Raw genomic sequence first — 6,000 nt, 5'->3', positions numbered from 1 at the left:
GGCTTTTTAACCACACAAAATCAAGGGCAACTAGGTAATTTACTAAAACAAACACAAAAATCAAACCAACCAAGCCAAGCAAATCATTTTTCATCAAAATCAAAAAGAAACCAAGGCATTGTTCTTCATGCTCTCGGCCAAAACAGAACCAGAACACTAAAACTGCTGTATCTCCTTCATTTCTCACTCAAATATTGTGTTCTATAGCTCATTGGAAAGGTATTGAGATGGCCTACAACTCTTGTTCACAAGTCTCGTCCAAATAATCATGGTAAGACCCTCATTTTTACAGTTCTTTAAATCGGACTTTTAGAAACTTCAAAGCCTAACTTTGTGTTCTTGATTTCTTTGGAAAGATCAAGCTTGTAGGAGGCTCCCTAAGGCTTCCTAGCAACTTAACACCTCCCAAGGAAGGTATAAACTTCAAACCCTAGCCTTTACTTTATTTGTTAGTAAGTTTAATGGTTGGTGTTGTGAAATGAGAAGCATGGATTGTGATTATTAGTAGTTTGGTTTGATTTGGAAGTGTTTTTGGTAATTGAAGCTTGATTATAGTTCATAGGTCTTGATTGTGGTTGTTTGAGTTGAAAACCTTGGAGATTATGGACTGATGTGGTATGGTTTAGGTGAAGTTTTGTTGTATTGATGGTTATGAGTTGGTTGGTGGTTAATTGGAGTAGTTTAAACATTGGTAATCGCGTAAACATAGCCGTTGTAACGTCCGATTTTCTTTGGACTGTTTTTGTGCATAACATTAGGACCCGAGAACCCCCTGCTAGATTATGACCACTGCCATGTTTAGATAGCTCATGTTACGAGCTTCGTTTTGATATGTAGTTCGTTCGATTCCGATGCACGGTTTAGGAGAAACGACCGTTTCAAGTAACGGCGTTTCGCGAACGAAACTTTTCCCCTCGCCTTACTTTGAAACATAGGTTAAAGACCAAAAAGGGTTAATTAATGCATGAAACATTTATGGTAAGTGTGTTAGGCAGTTGCTAAGACACTCGCGAAGGAATCGCCTTAAAACTCGTAAAGGTTAAATTATTAAAAATGGTGGAACCGAGGGTACTTGAGTGACTTAAGAGAATCAGTAAGCGCAAAACGAGCGTTAGAGTCTGAGTTGGTTAGAGTATAGATTTACAAGTGACTTTGGTTTAATTCCAACTTACTTGTTGTTTATAGGTTACCAGACTCGTCCCGAGCCATTCGTAACCCCCAGTCGCTCAGGCAAGTTTTCTACCCGATATAATGTTGTTGTGATGTAAATATATGTATATGCATTATCTTGTGATAGTGCATGATTGTTATTAGCAAATTTTGCGATATATTGGAGCATGCTGATATGATATATATGCATGTCTGTTTCGTAATCTGGTTATCTATCTGTTGATTTTAATGCTTATAGTTGCATAATACCTATGCTAGAAATAAGCAAGTAGTTGTGTATACCCTTAGTATAGGGGATAAAAGGTGAACATATTTCTAAACCGGGAGTCGATGTTCCCGAGTATATTATATATATATATTTATATATATATATATGGATATAGTTTTTAAAACTATGGATCGAATAAGGTTTATTCGATACCTTTATTTTACTTAATTGAATATTAATTTGAGTATTCATTCGAGGGCTTATGACTCAGTTTATTTTATTATTTGAATATTATTTGAATATTCATTCGAGGGCTTATGACTAAGTTTATATTATTATTGAATATTACTTGGATATTCATTTGAGGATGTATGACTCCTTTATTTTATGAATATTATTTATAGTATTCATTCGAGGTATTATGACTCCGCTTATTACTTAATAATATTCTTTATTGTATTAAAGAATAAGGTGTCGATAATCAAACTTACTTTTGATTATTCAAATAAAGATATTACTTTCGTATAAGTATATCTTTGATTATTTGCTATTCATTTCAAGTATAAGTTTTAATACTTCTACTTCAATTATTTTATAAAGATTATTCTTTATGGGAATATTATTTAAATAATAATATTCAGACATTTTCTAAATATTCTGGGGACTGATTTACTTCATTAAATCAGCTTCACTCCAAACATTCTTAAAAATGTTTTGCGAGTCTTCAAAATGATTTTTTTAAAAGTTAGAGCGGATCCCAAAACTCATTTTTTTTAAGATCCTCCTTTCGAAGGGGATTTAAATACTCGCTCAAAACCTGAGGGATCCGGCTCTGTGGTGTGTTTTATATTCGCAACAAGGTTGCTGTTTTGATAAATGAATTGATTACTTACCCAACACTCGGGAAGTAAAATTCTTGGAACAAGTTAATCCATTAACAGGCATCGCCTGGGAAATATCGGTGAGTTCTCCTTTCCAAATAGATACGACTTCTTGGTGGAGCCGTATCAACAAGTTTCTACTTGGGGAAAGTGGGGACAAGCTTTACGTTTCAGAGTCATGGATTTCATCTGAACTAGGAGTGGCGTAAGTGGCCGAGTAGCGCCGGCCCAGCCTTATTATATTGGCCCAAATGGCCTGGAAGTTCCGCTAAGGCGGTCCATTCCTTAGGAGTTCAGTGTTCGGTTGACAAGTAAATCCGACAGGTTCTCCTCTACATGTAGAAAATGGTGGGGTTGTACTACTACGACTGATCATCGTAAGTGGTCTTCCTGGCGCGGCAAACTCCCGTAATGAGTTCATCATCCAATTGGATAATTTCTGCAACACTACCCAGAGCACTTCGATAGAAAGGCTACGGTTGGGCGATTGTTGAGTGTTGGCAGGGTCAAGTTTTCAAAATGATGTTTACATCAAATGAAGTATCTCGTAACTTCATTTTATTTTGATAATATTTTAAAGATTTAATCTATTCAAATCTTGCCTTATAGTCTCATCTATGTGATGAACTTTTGAAGCTAATTATAACTTGAACGGTGGTAGTTCAAGTAGTATTTGGGAAAGATATAAGTATATTGGGGTATCTTGTAACTTCATCTTTTAAACTTATATCTAATTAATAATTGTCTTATGAATGACAAAGATTTTCAGAAAAACGTTGAGACAAGGTTAGATATATGAGATCACCTTGCAACGATATTTTTTTTTATACAGTTATACACTGGGACTTTGTGTATATTGTGCATGGAAGAGGACTTCCAATATTTTGAAAAGTATATATGTATATATATATATACTGAATATTTTGCGACTTCATCGCATTAAGATATCAACTTGGTTCATTTCTTTTGACCAAGACTTTCATGAGTACTATGAGAAGGCTCATATATTGTTAATCATTATACATATTATTTTGGTGGGCTTGCTGCTCACCCTTGCTTTCTTCTTTCATCACACAACATCAGATAGACAAGATGAACCGGACCAAGCTCCCGATTCGCAAGAGGTTAGGAGACGTTCCGCAGTTTTCTAGAAGCACTGATGCCGCCATAGCTGAGGTAGGAACTACCAATAGGCTAGGCTTTCAACTTTTGATGTATCAGATTATGTATATTTATGAATTGTAATAATGGCAAAGAAATGTAAATTTATTCAGAAACCTGTTTAAGGTGTATTGGCATATAATTGTGGAATAAAACGACTTGTGATTATTTTTGGATATTCATCTCTGAGACTATAACTTGTGGTGTGTGTGTTTATTGTGGGGTCACAGTACAGAGTAGTTGATTATTTATTAAGATTGGGTGTTGTTAAGGGAAATGGAACTCGTGACAACCCGGATCCCCGACCCCGGATTTGGGGGTGTTACAGAAATGGTATCAGAGCTAAGCGTTATAAACCTCAGAGATGATGGGACGTTAAGATAATAAGTTCACTAAGATAATAAGAACTCTTGCCAAGTTCATAGTCGGACTACCTAACGTAGTACTGACAGTTAAAACCCTTATGGGAACCCTTATAAATGTAGCGATAAAAGCGTAGTTCGTTATCGTATATGGTAGCGGGACTCCGAACCCTGAAGTTGAGGAACATCAACGCGATGATGTTTTATTACTAATTGGAGATCAGATTGTGGATCCAATAGAGCGTCCTAACGCAGGACCGGATGATCTTGATATTGAGGATGTAGCGGTTGAGGATGTTGTCCTAGAAGGGATAGTTGCTGAGGAGGATCCCATGGAGGATCCTGACGAGATTGGATAAAGGACCACTGATGAATTGGTGACCCTGGTTGGGTCGACTACCAGAGGTAGGATTGGCCGGTCACTACCAGAGGTTCGTTCAAGTTTGTAAAGATAGTAGCCCCTTTAACGCGGCTTACTCGTAAGACTGAGAAGTTCGAATGGACAGAGAAATGCGAGAACAACTTTTAAGAACCGAAGCAAAGGTTGGTGACGTTCCCTATGTTGGCGTTGCCGGATGGAAAATGAGATTTTGTGATTTGTAAGTGACGCTTCGCATAAGGAATTAGGGTGCTTCTTATATAGCACAACAAGATAATCGCGTCTGCGTCAAGACAATTAAGGGAATTTAAAATTCGATATCCCCACCCATGAGCTTGGGCTCGTGGCAATAGTTTTGCCCTACAGATTTGAGGCACTACTTGTATGGAGAGAAGTGTGAGATTCACAAACCATAGGAGCTCTAGTACATTCTTACGTAGAAAGAGCTCAACATACGCCAGAGGAGGCGGTTAGAGCTAATCAAGAATTATGATTGGGAGATTCTTTATCATTCGGGAAAAGCCAATATGGTGGCTGATGCCCTTAGTAAAAAGGAAAGACTCAAGATGATAATGTCTTTTGGAGAGTTTATAAGAGATTTTGAGAAAATGGAAATAGTAGTGAAGGTAACCGGAGCCGGTACCGAAAAGCTGTTTGAGATAGCAATACAGCCCGAAGTATTGGAAAAGAACATATTGTGCCAGTAAAAGTGATGAATGAAGGCAGAGAGCCAACAAATAGGTATGAGATTAATACCGAGAGAGATGATAAGGGAATAATGAGGTATTCCTATAGAATTTGGGTTCCAAAGGTTTAAGAGCTTAAAGATGAAATCTTAGATGAAAGCTAGTTTGAGGAATAAGAGTTAGAGCAAACCCTGAACGTGATAGTCAGGGAGGTTGCCACCAAGACAAAAGGAACCCATAACATGATGAAGTGGAAAATGAGGATTTAAATTATGTAAGATGACCCCAATTATGGGGAGTAGGAAGAAATATTTAGACTGAGGAAACAAAAGTCGAGTAAGGACAGGAGACCCGAGATGGTACCCCTATACGGCAATTCATGGACCTGTCTAAAGAGAACTTAGACTATTATCCCCAACCACCACCCTGAGGAGACAGTGCGGTGGGAAATTCTTTCATGACCTTTAAGTCGCTAAGCTCTCAGAGTTCCAAGGAACAAGCTGACCCAGTCGAGGCAAGAGCCTGGCTAAAGGAAATAGATGAATTATTTGAGATTCTAAATGATTGACGAACCACAAAAGACTGTTTTGTCACTTACCCTCCTAAGAGAGAGACCACCCGCTGGTGAAAGGCCAAGGAAGGCACGGAGCAAGAGATTATAATAAACTGATTTAAGTTCAGTCAATTGTTTTCAGGAAAGTACTTCCCAAGGTTATGGAGATAGTGTAAAAGCTTAAGAGCCAGAACAAAGGCAGACGAGTATGATGAATTATGAATCTAAGTTGTAAAAGTTATCAAGATTCATTCTGAAGACACGAATCCAGAATGACAGGATGTTTGAAATCAATGCTTATGTTGTGTTGGTTCATGAAATAACGATAAGAGAAAGGAATATAAAGGCAAGAGAGTTTGAGGAATGATAAGGGAGTTGGGTATGAGGAAACCCTAAAGACTCGTAGAAATAGAAATAGAAAAGTAGGTAATCGTCCGGATGAGAGTGATTCACCATGAGTTAAATTGATGGTTGAAGGTATAAGAGATACATATATTTTATCCCCTGTAAGTTGGGAAGATTCGAGGAAACCTTGAGATAATTCGAAGGATAAATAATGAGACGCGGATAGACTGAGGAGACAAGAAAGTAAGAAATTAA

This window comes from Apium graveolens, chromosome 3 (assembly GCF_009905375.1).
Source record: "Apium graveolens cultivar Ventura chromosome 3, ASM990537v1, whole genome shotgun sequence".
Classification (NCBI taxonomy): Eukaryota; Viridiplantae; Streptophyta; class Magnoliopsida; order Apiales; family Apiaceae; genus Apium; species Apium graveolens.
The sequence above is the reverse complement of the archived record's forward strand: the minus strand, read 5'-3'. Positions refer to the sequence as shown.